The sequence below is a fragment of the Ambystoma mexicanum genome, chromosome 14, assembly GCF_040938575.1.
Source record: "Ambystoma mexicanum isolate Mex_15411 chromosome 14, UKY_AmexF1_1, whole genome shotgun sequence".
NCBI lineage: Eukaryota > Metazoa > Chordata > Amphibia > Caudata > Ambystomatidae > Ambystoma > Ambystoma mexicanum.
This window is the reverse complement of record NC_090940.1, coordinates 289,169,184-289,183,268: the sequence shown is the minus strand read 5'-3', so window position 1 is coordinate 289,183,268 and position 14,085 is coordinate 289,169,184. Positions and strand designations below refer to the sequence as shown.

General features: G+C 48.5%; 1 protein-coding gene across 2 annotated transcripts in view; it reads left to right on the top strand.

Annotated features, from left to right (window-relative positions):
* The window catches only part of NEMF (nuclear export mediator factor), a 1,733,781-nt gene that overhangs the window by 1,192 nt on the left and 1,718,504 nt on the right, over window positions 1-14,085 (top strand). The gene's annotated exons all lie outside the window — the stretch shown is intronic.

The following is a 14,085-nucleotide window of genomic DNA, read 5'->3' as shown; positions in this document are numbered from 1 at the left end:
TTGGGAACAGGACAGAACCCTCAGAGCTAGCTTGGGAAACTTTATCAATTCCCCCACCCCGAGGCGCAACACCCACACACTCCGGGGAAGGGACCATCATACTCTCACCCACCCCTGCACCCCCCGGTGCTGCCGCTACCACAGAATCCTCAGAGCTAGCTTGGGAAACTTCATCAATTCCCCCACCCAGAGGCGCAACACCCTCACATTCCGGGGAAGAGACCACCATACTCTCACCGACTCCTGCACCCCCCGGTGCACCCTACTATTGGCCCCCGTGTACCCCGGAACGGGCGCAATATAACCAGCCGCATCATCACCAGACCTAGTCATTCCCTCGCCACATCCAACCGTACCATCACCACTACTGTCATTTGCGGAACCACACGCTTCCTCACAAGGAGCAGCTGTCCAATTCCCATCAAAACTCCTATCCTGATCCCCCGCGTAGGAGGCATCTTCTTTCCGCCAGACGCCGCCAGGCTTTTCCACGGGAACCACACGTCTCAAACTCCATCTGGTACCGTCCTGTAACCTTACATAGCCACGACCAACCTTGGTCACCACACATGGCTGCATGAACTTGCTAAGACCCTTGGCCACGAACCTGGGATTCTTCACGACTACATGGTCACCCACTTTCACACGCAAGGGCCTCCTCCGTTTAAGTTGACTTTGCCAAAACATAGCCTGCTTGGCGCGCACTCTATTGAGAACTTCTTGCATGTTCACACGAGTTTGAACACCACCCCCCAAGGCAGCGACCCTCAGCTTGGACCCAGGCTTCCTCCCCCTCATTAGCTCAAACAGAGACAAACCCGCAAGGAACGAAGGGGTAAGCCTATATGCCTTGAGTGCTTCGGACAGCACACTGCACCACGGCAACCCATTAGCGATCGCCAACTGAACCGCTCCTTTCACGAACCGATTCATGCGCTCCACTAACCCATTGGCCTCTGGGTTGTATAAAGCCACTTTGTGGTGACGAATCCCTAACTTAGAGAAAAATTCTTGCATGGCACTTGATACAAACTGGGGACTATTGTCAGTGACAACTCCCGCAGGTACACCCTCCCTGTCAAACACTGATGCCAAAAAATCAATTACTTTTTCCGTAGTCGCGGAAGACAAAGCCGTGGCCTCCACCCACCTGGAGGTGTAGTCAACTAATACCACAAAAAATCTCAACCCACCTCCCAAGGCGTCTATGGGCCCCATGATATCCACCGCTACCTTGGACCACACATCTTGGGGCACCTCCACGGGGTGGATTGGCTGCGCTAAGGTCATCTTACTTTTATCACTGATGGAACAGGCTGCGCAGTCTTTAACAACCCTTTCAACTTCCTCATCCATCTTGGGCCACCAATACCCCTCTCTGAGCCTCCTTTTCGTCATAGATCTTCCGATGTGTCCCTCATGCGCTAACTCCACAAGCCTAGCCTTTAGAGACTCTGGCGGAACTAACTTAGAACCTCTAGCGATGCCCCATGGACCATCCGACAACTCTGACCACACTTGACCAAATGACTTACTCAAATCTTCCTTGCCCGCACCAGTCGCGAGAGCTGACTTAATGCTGTTCAAAACGGGATCCCGACCACACTCAATATCCCACTCCTGTTCACTGATTGCAGGAAACACCTTGGCCACCAACGTGCACTCGTCCCCTGCTACATTCTGGACCGGATCCCCAACATACGAATCTTGGCGTGGGAAACGAGAGAGACAGTCCGCCACTGCATTTTTCTCACCAGGCACATACTCGACCTTGACATTATACTCCCCCCCCCATGTCAGCCATCCAACGCATCACTCTGGAAGATGCTTGGGACAATCCTTTGGTTGTTAAAACGTGCACTAGCGGTTTGTGATCGGTGCGCAAAGTGTATTCCACACCCCATAAAAACGTCCTAAAGTGCTTCGATGCCCAGACCGCAGCCAGGGCCTCCCTTTCTATCACGGCGTATCTGCGCTCTGTCTCGCTGAGTACCCTGGAGGCAAAGGCAACAGGGCGGTAAGCCCCATCAAGCCACTGCTCAAGTACGGCACCCACACCGTATTCACTCGCGTCTACGGTCAAAACCGTCCTCCTAGAGGGACAAAAGGAAACTAAAGAAGGAGCTTGATCGACTAGAGCCTTCAAATGTTCAAACTCGCGCTGGCACAACTCAGACCAGTCAAAACGAACACCCTTTTTGAGTAACGCCCTCATGGCAACAGTCTTGTCAGAGTACGTGGGAATGAACCTGCTGTAATATTCGGCCAACCCTAAGAATGATCTCAGCTTGGCGGGAGGCGACACCTCACACAACACCTTCACCAAATCATCCTTGGGATGTATCCCCTTAGCATCTAAGGTGTGTCCTAGATAAGTGACGCTCCCCACTCCAATCTTACATTTACTCATTTTGACTGTCAAGCCACTCTTCTCCAATATGCCAAGAACTTGCAAGAGCCTCTCATCATGCTCCCTGCGCGACCTGCCCCACACCAAAATATCGTCCTGAAAATACTCTACGCCTCCCACACCGGAGAACAGCTTCTGCATCACTCGCTGGAAAACAGCAGAGGGCGGAGGCTAAACCGAAAGGCCCCAAACGGGGTGATGAATGAAGTGAGGGGGCGCGATTCGACGTGAAGGTCCACCTGGTGATAGGCAGAGGATAGATCAAGAGTGGAAAAATGAGACGCTCCTCCCACAAGAGAGAGCATTTCGTTGATGTTAGGCAAGGGATGTCTGTCGATCCAGATATTGCAATTCAAATCCCTGAGATCGACACACATCCTCATGCCTCCAACAGATTTGCGCGCCAATACTATAGGAGCCAGCCACTCTGAGGATTCCACCTCTTCAATCACACCAGCCTCCAAGAGCTTGTCCAGTTCTGCCTTAAGTGACTTCCGTGCGACAATGGGCACCCGTCTGACCTTATGCACCACCGGGGTAGCACCCCTCTTCAAAACTATTTTATGGGAAAAACCACGCAACTTGCCCAAAACAGAGAACACCGAGGGAAATTTGGCCTGGAGAACATCAGCCTTCAATAGACTAGCATCCTTCCACTCATCCCCACCTTCCTTGCTCACACACAAAACTGGGACCGCCTTACCCGGGCGAACCTCGATATCAAGAGCTGCCTGTTCATCCCAACCAATAACAGGATCACCCTTGTGTGCCACATAAAGTTTGCCTCTAGTCTTTCGCCCGTGGAACTCTATGTCAACCCAGTCATAACCAAACACTTTAATGGGGACACGCCCATAAGCACAAGGGTTAATGTCAGGTGGAATCAAGTCGGACACCTTTTTCTGAAGCTTAGCCTTGTACAGCTCGGGAGAGACCATGGTATAAGGAGAGCCAGTGTCAACTAATACACTAAGGGGAACCCCATTCACACTGAGGGTAGCCCACGCGCTCTTCTTGGTGGGTCCCACACTCAAGAGCGCCCCCTCCTTGGCGCGAACACCCGGGACCTGCGAAGGACTGACATATCCAACAACAGTTACATCCTCATCGGCCCCGTCGGGATCCACCATGCGCACACTCTCCCTCTGCGGACCACCCCTGCACATGCAGGCGTAATGCCCCCTCCCCTTGCACTTCCTGCACACAACCGCAGAAGCAGGACACTCCTTGGACCCTGCAACATGTCCTCGCCAGCCACACTTCTTGCAAAGGTCTTTGGCCCTAAACGTTCCTCTTTGGTCCTTGTCCCTGGCACGGGTATCCTCTGCCTTGCGTGGCTGAACCATGTGTACCACATCGACTTTTTCAGTCATTTCCTTGACGCTCTTTCTGGACTCCTCCAGGGCGCGGGCTATCTCAATCACTTTATCCAAAGGAGGGTCCTTTTCCGTCCATAACCTCTCCCTAACCTTGGAATCACTTGTCCTCATCATGATCTGGTCGCAAATGTACTCCTCTATAAGGCCCGTGAACTTGCAGGTCGATATAAGGGTGCGCAGGGCCGTCACGTAGGAGTCAATGCTTTCACCAGGACCTTGCGCCCTCGAGAAAAAGTGATACCTCTCCAACACTATGTTGGCTCTCTTGCCGAAACGGGCCTCCAGCTTCTTGAGAGCAGTTTCATAAGCCAACACCACCGCCTGGCCCCCCTCCCCTTCGCCATCGCCAGTGGGCAACGCCAACACGTTATGGCCTGGAAGATGTCTGAAGATCCTTAGGCCCTCCGTGCCGAGACAGTTAAGTAGGGCCGCCTCCTTATCGTCGTCTGACAGCCTGGAACCCCCTGAGGCTCTAAGGTACACTTTGAAAGTGTCCACCCAAAGCTCCCATGAAATGGGAGGCTCACCAGGGTTGGGTAAAAAGGCGGGGGGAGGACGGGCATTGCTATGCTGCATGACTGAACAATGCTGTAGAAGAGGCAATCTTGCAAACGAGGAACTAGTAGAAACCTCACCGGGGAACAGCACAGTCGGCAGGACAGATGCGGGCCCAAGGACACTTGAACAGGGTTAAAGGCAAATTCAGCAGAAACAGCAAAAGAAAAAAAACTTCTGCGGTTAGAACATGGAGAGTTAGTTCGGAAAGGGCCTGTTGGCACTCCTGGGACCTTAGGGGTTAACTGTGTGTGGAGAAAAGTCAAATCCGCCCCTTTCCAGCCGTCGGGGTTATTTTTCTCCTCCTCTAGGAGCGGGACGGTAAAATCGCCTGACGCGGGACACAGTCACTCTGGGAAACCTCCAGGAGAAGCGGCGAGGAGGGGGAACCCACCCGGGCCGATCCCCACCAGAGCGCGCGCGGCCTCACCTGCGAGGAAAGCTGGAAGCGATTAACGTCGCGCTCAACCCAGCCCGGGAGCGCGGCGACAGCAACAACAGTGGAGGCTGGTGTGAGCCGCGCTCGACCACGTCCGGGAGCGCGGCACGGGAGGCACCAGCGTCAAGCACAGAAGACCGTCTGCTGAGGAGAGTGCGACCAGGCTGCTGGGCTGAAGGAGAGCCTCAGATACAACAGGATACACAGTTTCGTCAGGCGCGTGGGTATCAGGTTGAAGCTCCTCGCCAGTGTAATGACGAGAAAGAGCCTTGTAAGTTGGAAGTAACTTTAATCTTCAACCTGAACAGCCGTGTCTTTGCCGCTCTCTCCCCGTCTTTCACCCCCGTTCCTCCAACCGCCAACGACTCGGCACGAGCATGGAATTCACAGGAGAATTCCACGCTCGTGAAGAGAGCACAAACCGGCCGAGCCATTACAATACCATGCCTACGCAAAGGCCAATACTGTTGGCTTTGCCAGTGTTATTGGGCTTGTCTCAGAAACGTGGTCATGGTTGCCAAATACACGCTAAACCTTAACCTGTTGCATGTTATGGGATGGTAGACTAGTTTTTGGGAGGGTGAACTTATTGAAGTTCATAGAAGACAGGGTTTGTCGGGGAATACAAATTAGTTCTGTGGACCACGCCCCTAAGGGGTTGACTTGATGGATATGCTTATACACAACTCTCACGCTGTCCTAGGTCCTCTATGAGTACCTCCTCAATTCGGGTATTTGTAGGATGTATTTTTTTAAACTATATATTCAAGTCTGGAAGTTCCAGGAGGCAAAGGGAAAACAGGACTGGATGAACTATTAACACATCACATGGCTCTGCATGTTTGGAGTCCAGTGGAATTTTCCTCTGACTATATAATTTCCATTTGTTATGCTCATTGTATTCTTGGTCAACTTAAGTAGAATAAATTGCACCTGATAGCAATGATTTATAAAAATGAAAGTCATTTACTAGAGATGATAAAATAAGCAGTTAATTTTGTAAAATATCCAGTGAATAGAGATATGAACGACGCTGTGTGACTGGTTAATGGACAGTTTTTGAATGTACTTTCTTGGGAAACTGCTTTCTCGTTGTAGACCTGCATTGAAGTATTTTTCAATTTTTTTTTGCCATTGCAGCCTTTCTCTGCTTTCTGCCTCTGTGCTGTCTCTTTCGTGTATATGTACTCTGAATGTCTGAGGACAGGGAAGGGCTAGGGTAGCCCACGAACTATGTGGTTATCCTGGTGGGAAGAGGGGGAAAGATAATTCACTGCACATTTTGTGAGACTGGTGAACATAATATGTGCTGCTGTATATCTGGGTTCCTGTCTGGGTAGAGGCTTGTGTGTACAATATTCACACAGCCTACATCATTAGTGGGCCCTTCTTGTGGACCTGGCAGCTCGGAGTGCCTCGGCTGGCACATTTTTCTCATAGGTGGGTCTATCCTGATTTGGCCACTTTGAATTGAAGGCCTTTGTTCACAGAACTGGGACCCGTATTATTGATGCAATGTACCCTGGGGAAGGGCAAGTTGTTAGATACCTGGCTGGGAGAGATCTGGCAGTGGATTAAGTTTCACTTGACGTTTTGAGTAACGTCTTTCCGCAACCCCTCATGGTGCAGAACATGCCCTGCAGAGGTGAAATCCCTTCTCTTTGATCTGGCATTTTAATTTCACACCTGCGGCAGATCCAAACAAGAGCGACAGGCGATGATGATTGCCAATGAAAGTTTCTCATTCGGCATATGATCATAGTTGGATACTGAGGAGGAACATATTGTTTTGATGCTCTGCTCTTCTATTGGCTCCCACCATGCCGGTTTGGGGACTCCTCCTAAGAAGACTTGGCTGCTTCTGGATGGTGGTAGGTTTGCCTGAAGGTCAGAGGTTTATGGGAAAGGTTTGTTGACTGGGCATCCTTTGAGGTCTGGAGTAGGCGAGGCGCTCTCTGGGACAGATCTCGTAGTAGAGTTTATTTTGATTTTTATATATTGCACCAAACCCAGAGGTATCTGGGCGCTTTAAGTTTAAGAATAAGAATGTGGTTACAAAAAATTAAAGTGCAGTAATATCCAGTAACACACATTGGAGAAGCCTGACCTCGTGTTACAAGGTGGCTAAATCGAGGTATGTAGTTACAAAAAGTAAAGTCCAGGTACATGAAATGGGAAAGCCGGACCTCATGTTGCAAGGCGGCTACATCAGAACATGTAGATACACAAGGTAAAGTCCAGGTACATGAAATGGGGAAAGCCTGACCTCATGTTGCAAGGTGGCTACATCAGATCGTGCGGAGATAGATTAGAGTGTGAGAAGATGTGAGAAACAGGACGTGCCATGGGTGAAGTAGAGCAGGGGCAGTTTGCAGCAAGGTCACAACAAACTAAAATCAAATTTGCACCAGTAATAGAAAACAGGCTAAATTTGAGATGGCAACAGGCACTGAGAGTAGGCTAAATTCAAATTTGCACCAGTAATGGAAAACCAGAACTGGCTCGAGGTGTCATGCATGATACAGGGCAATTTGGGAGCTATGTTTTGTACCATACATTTGAAAACCGAGGTTTACAGACGGATGCAGGCTAGTGAGAAAATCTAATTTTCACTATCTTTTTTTTATTTTTGGCCCTGCTCAAGGAACATCACCCCTGTCGTACCTTGTGCTGTGGTTCTTGGCTGACTGTGTATGGTAACAAAATATTCGAAGTATGCTTTGCTGGCCTCACAGAGTGACTGAGAGCAGGGCTAAAAGATATATGTGCAGGAGTATATTCTCACAGACTAAGTGTCCAGAGTTAAAGCAGGGCAAGGTACACTGTAGTTTCAGAGAACACGACTGTTCCCTACACCCTGAGTAATAATGAAGCTTCATGTGAGAGTCGGGATATAGTGTTTGAGTAACAGTGCCAAAGAGTATTCTCTGGGACTACGCCTTGCACACGGGACACTGAGACGAAGTCCCATATTTTGGGTTTGGTGATAGTTCTTGGGTGACCATGGAGACCACTGCCTGCTCTGTGAAATGGTGTGCTGAAGAGGCAAACGGAGGGTACCCTTCGTGCTTGCAAGAGATACCTGTCACTGAATCCTAGGGGACCCCCAGACCTCCTAAAACTCTGTTTGACCTGTCTGGTGACCTGTCCGCGGCCTTCCCCTGGAGCATCTCCTTGCTACAGAAACTTTGTGGACTATGGCAATATTTAGATGAGTATGCATTTCAGTAATCAATTAGTATGTAAGAACTTGTTGGCAGTGACTTAATGTTAAGTACATGTCAGTGTTACAGAAGGACAGCAGGACCCGCTTGGGGCCAGGAGATTGCTGGGTGTGGCAGTCCAGGACAGTCAAGAATACAGCAGCGGTTTGAATAGCATAACGCAGAAGGGCAACCACTGCGTCTCCTGTCCGAGCCAATGAGCTGAAAAGGAGAGCATTTGCAGTAAACCGCAATTCAAAAGGCAGTATGAATGACACAATCAAAACAGTGGACATACCTCTTGAAGGTTCGGTCTGCAGATCTACAGCAAAACCTACAAACCAGTGCGGAGCAACAATTGACAACAATCTAAATACAGAAGAGCAATCCCCATGCTTAGCTTGGTGGACTTCATGGCTGATCACAGTCCAAGATTCATGGACCCGGGAGGTGCGTGTGCAGAGCTATTAGAAAGCTCAGCACTCAATGGTGTGTACATGTGGTCTTGGGAGGAAAGGAGTGGGGAGAGTGGCAGATAGTGCGCAGGAGTTGATGAAGGGGGGAAAAGCAGGAATGGGGGAGGTGGAGAGAATGTGCAAAGGTGTGGAAGGGGAGATAAAGTGAGAGCCAGAATGGGGAGTGAAAAATCCTAGAGGGAGATAGAGGGGAGGAGGAGGGAGGGAAAGACGATAGAGGAGCAGAGGAGGGGGAAAGGCACCAAACATATAGGAGGTTGGGAAGAAAGAATTGAAGTAGAAGGAACGTAGAGAAAGAAAGTAAGGCAGTAGTGGAGGAGAGTGGAAAGTTAAGAAAACACGTGGAGGAGGCTGAGAGAAAAGGTGAGGAGTAGAAGTAAAAAAAGATCGAGACAGAATGCAGGAGTATGAAATGAGAGGAACACCTGGCTGAGAGAAGGTTGGGAGAAGAGTATTGAAGTGGCAAGAGGAGAGTGAAAAAGGGGTGGAGAACAAGAAAAGAGCAATATCGGACGGGAATAAGGAGTAGCAAGGAAAGGGAGTTGGTTTCTAGCTACCGACACATTAACAATTGCAGAGATTATTCAAAATGGAGCAGTACGTGCTGTTTTTGGGTTAGGTCGTCGGTTCCAGGTGTCTGCGGCACGTAGGAAACTGCACTGGTTGCCAGTTAGTCAAATAATTAGGTTTAAAGGCACCACCTTGGTGTTCAAGTGCTTGGCAGGTGAAGCTCCTGCTTATCTCTCAGCCCGAGTTTCAAGGTTTCTGTTTAGGCGGACCTTACATTCTAATAAAGATACCCTCCTCCATCAACCCTGCGTCTTTTTGAAAAAGATCAGAGGCTCAGGCTTTCATGCGCGGGCACCAAGTTTTGGAACTCACTTCTATTCTTAAGGGTTGTGTGTCGAGTGCTCACTCAAAAAAACATTTGAAACCCTACCTTTTTGACATGAGCACAGGCTAAACTCGCTATCTGCCCTTCCTTATCTTTCTGCAAGTCCCCTTTTATGTTTTTTTTTGTTGTTTTGTCTTGTGAGCACCTTAATGGCGCTATATAAGAAATGAATAGGTAGATTGATGGGTTGTAGTGAGGATAGAGCGAAGCCCGGAAGTTAAAGGGGACGCAGTCAGGAGAGCTAGGAGGAGGCTTGAGGCAGGGCTCCATCTGATGGAAAACCCTTCTGTACACTGTGTTTGGAGACTGTGGTAGAGTCTGCCAAAGGTACTGCTGTGTATGTTGCCCTGCAGATGGGGAGCAGGTGCAAGTGGATCTAGGTCACCTGACCTAAGCCCCGCCCACCTGGTGCCTTCCTGCCTGCCGCTCTTTTTCACCACTTAGCAAGCCCCGCCCAACCGGTGCCTTCCTGCTTGCCGCTCTTTTTTACCACTTAGCAAGCCCCGCCCACCTGGTGCCTTCCTGCTCTTTTTCACCACTTAGCAAGCCACGCCCACCTGGTGCCATCCTGCCTGCTGCTCTGTTTCCCTTCTTAAGGAGCCCTCCAGCTTCTTTTCCTTTGCAGATGGGGAGCAGGTGCAAGTGGATCTAGGTCACCTGGCATAAGCCCCGTCCACCTGGTGCCTTCCTGCCTGCTGCTCTTTTTCACCACTTAGCAAGCCCCGCCCACCTGTTGCCTTCCTTCACCATCACCGTCTTGTGGCCAATGCTGGATTTGACTTTTATGGACTTCATTCATTCACGGTGCGTCACTCTTTCTCAACTCTCATGCTGGACTTCCTTTGCATCTTGTACTCATGGTGGCCCTGAATCATGCTATTCCCATCTTCATATTGTATCCTGCCTTGCAACATTATGTGTTACTACTGATTTCTGCAATTGTATTCGCTCTCCACTCTTGCTTCTCCGCTCTTTTTGACTGCTTACTCTCTGTTCTCTCCTCCTTTCCCTTCTCCCTTTTCCTATCTCCTCCCCTTACTTTCTTCTATGCACTTACTCTATCAGAATTGTCCCTGGACCTAATATGATAGCAACCTCGTCTGTTTGCTCCACCCTCCCATTAGTGTTTTTTTCCTCCCCACCACCCCTCCAGCACTATCTGAAATGTCGTCAGGCCTAGTATGATAGTCGCTTGTTTTGTTCCTCCCCTCCCTTTCTGCACCCCTCTCCCTCACCTTTTTGTTTTTCTCCGGCTCTACCAGAAATGTCGTCAGGCCTAGTACGGTAGTCGCCTGTCTGTTTCCATTTCCTTCCCACTCATCCCCTCCCTTCTTTATCTATGTCTTAGCTCTTGCACTATCTGAAATGTCGTCAGGCTGAGTATGATAGTTAATTTCACATCCTTACTGTTCATGGCCTGTAAGAATGTGGTTGTATTTTCCCTTGTTCCCTCCGATTATGAAAACCGGTCCAAAGAGTGCAGGGCTGCTCAAGCCCTAACAGGTGGAAAGAAACACCTGAGAGATATGCCTGACCAGATGGTGACAATGCGGCCTGTCGGCTAAAACAAGAAAGAAATGCAGGGAACACTTGAAACAACACAGAATGTGAGTGACGTATTCTTGTAACTTGTCATCAGAGTCTATAATTATCTCTTGATATCTTTGCTGTGAGAATACACGTATACCTAGAAGTGTGCACCCTTGGCCTATTATGGTTATGAGTTATATCTAGGCAAGTGAGACATGCATAGTTTCAAAAAGTTGGGGTGTACGTGTTGGTTATATAGTGTACCCATAACATTACATTAGAAGCCTTGCTGTACTGTGTGTGTTTAGATGACAGAATGGGCACAATTTCTGTTTTGTCTTGAGATCGGAGATGATGGGCCCTGGAAAACCTTTTCCCCTTTCCATTATTGACACGTAAGGAGCATGTGCATTGAAACCACAGAGCATAACCTTTTTGTTTTTACACGTTAAGACATGTAGTTTAGTGTTAAGACTACAATATCTTTGGCTGGTTCTCTATTATGAATTGTATCAATAAAAGGGCATTGACTTTATTTTGCAGTTGTTTTTCTTTACAATGTATTCTTCTAGTTCGATTTTTAATTCGGTAGCAGCTTTGTTATTGCTCACACCGACATCCCCTATCAAAAGCCATGCATTGTTTTGCATATGGTCTCACGTTTAAATACCCTTAAAGTGTTATAAATGTGTTCTCTGTTGCACTTCCATCTGGGCATCCTTTAAATTGTACATTGTTGTCTTTCATATCTTCTTTGTAATCAAATAGGTACACAGGATCCTATTTATATGTACCACATCTTACTCCACCAATAGGAACATAGATTATATTATAAAAGAAGGATAAGATGCTCAACCTTCTCTACTTCCACCCCTCCTTCTCCCCCAACGATTAGACACCTCTGACAGATTGTCCGGCACTACAGGTCTTGACAACATAGACTGCGTGCAACATTCCAAATTTCAAAAAACATTTTTATTTAATACAGAATATTTAAATTAAAACATAAGATACTACCCACACCTAACACAGTGTACAAAACTACCACTAAAACCTACAAAAGCTAAATTTCAAATAAACCACTTACAAATGGACACAGACAAAATCACATATCACAGTACATGGAAAAAACCTAAATGTGTCACTAAAACAATGTCATGATCTCTGCTTCCAAAAGGTCAGGGTTTTCCCAACTCCCTTGGAAGCAGATCCATAACCCAGGTTCCGAGTGCCAACCAGTCCCAATTGGGACCTTTTGGACCCAGTCCTGGCGCCAGTGGCACCAGGCTCATAAATATGCCCAGTCCCAGCGCTGGAAGCGCCGGGCTCATAATGCTTGGGTGGACTTACCTGCAGCAGACCATGCTGCTTACCTGCCTGCCAGTTGAGCCTCTGATCCTCTTCTGTTTGGAACTACTTTTCCTGTTGGGTGGGGCAGGAGCCACTCCCTAGATTCAGAACACTGGAACTCTTCTGGAAAGCAGGAACTCTTTTCTTACCTAGGCGTGGCTGTGGAAGGAGACACCTAAGCACTACAGGAGGCTATTTAAACCACACCCGATGGATGAATCTTGCTTTGCGTTATTCTGCATCCTCTGCAGCAGAACGCTCATCGTGTCTTCTGCATCTGATCCCGGGCCTAAGGAAAAAGGCTTACCATCCTGAATCCAGTCTTCAGCAACACCTATAAAGACAAGAAAGAACAGGTTAGCATTACGGTCTTCAGTGACAGCTCTTCACTTACCTGGTCCATCGGCTGTCACCAACGCCTCGCGCTGCATTCCGGCATCTGAAAGACAAAGGCTTACCTACTCTTCGTGCGCTCCGGAGGTCTTCACACTGCATTCCGGCATCTGAAAGACAAAAGCTTACCAACTCTTTGCACGCTCCGGAGGCCTTCGGCGCTGCATCCCGCATCTGAAAGACAAAACGAGGTGCGTTTAAAGACATTGGGGAACTTTAATACTCACGTGCCATTACTCCTTTCCACATCTAACCCAGTGGGTATTCCGGCACCCTGCAGCCGCTCCGAACTTGTACCTGCAAAATAAAAAGACAGCTAGAGCTCATCGTGAAGCAGGCAACAAGCGCTTACTTACGTGCTTCCAGGCGCTTCTATTCATCACACGGGCTCCATCTTCAACTCACTTCAGCCCGTCATCCGCCATCGCCGGAACCCTGCAAAACAAGAAACATCATTACTAAAGACTTTAAAGACATTAGAATTACTCGAAACTTACCGTTCGTGCAGTAAACGATGGACAGCAGTCCTCTGAAGTCAAGAGGCCTGCTCCCCTTATCCAGTGAAGAAACTGGTTACAGCACCCTGCCCCGAGGCAGATGGAGAGCACGGCGTTCACTTACCTAAGGTGAGAGCGTTAACCTTTGGGGTTCTACAGGAGAAGAGAAAGGGAAGAAGAGAGAGACATTCAATAACCCAGTTCCTTAATCCCATATTTTCTATCTGCAGACATCTTACCCTTTGAGTCAGACATACAGTGCACAGAGGTCCAGCCCAAAGAGCCAGCCGTGTGTTACACATCACCTTTGAAGATACGGTATATGCCCAGTCAAGACCGGCGCCTCTACGGGAATCAGGTGAGCGTTACAAACAACATATAATCCCAACATGTTTCTGTTCTTTAAAGCCCCTTTCGGGCGAACATTCTTCAGGGGAACCTTTAAAACATCCACTATTCTTCTCAGCACTCTGTTGAATGGGTAGTTTCAGGCAACCAGCCTGCAAAGAAGGGAAACAGAGGAAACTGATCAGATCCCCAGGGGAGGTGGTATTACTAAATGTAAAAGTGGCGTTGACTCAGTCAAGAGAACAATTCCACAAAAAGGTTTAGAAATTAAACCAATTAGATTTACCTTAATGTGGTGAATCTTCAACGCACGTCTGTAAATGACAGGCTAATTTTTCTTCATTGAAAAACCAAGATACTTCAAAAGGCGTCTCAATCCGCCGAAAATATTGTCACACCTAGAAAGGACACATCACACTACCAATCGAACCTGGGCAGGGGAAGGGGAAGGGGCCAGAGAGGGGGCAACAGACAAAGACAAACGATGCCTTTTTTAGGGCAGGGTCCCAACCGAGGGGATTGGGACAACCAGGTCAGGACACGGAGCCAAACAAGGAATCAGTGATGATTAACTTGTCCAACTATGTACTTTCAAGTGAAGAAGAGAATA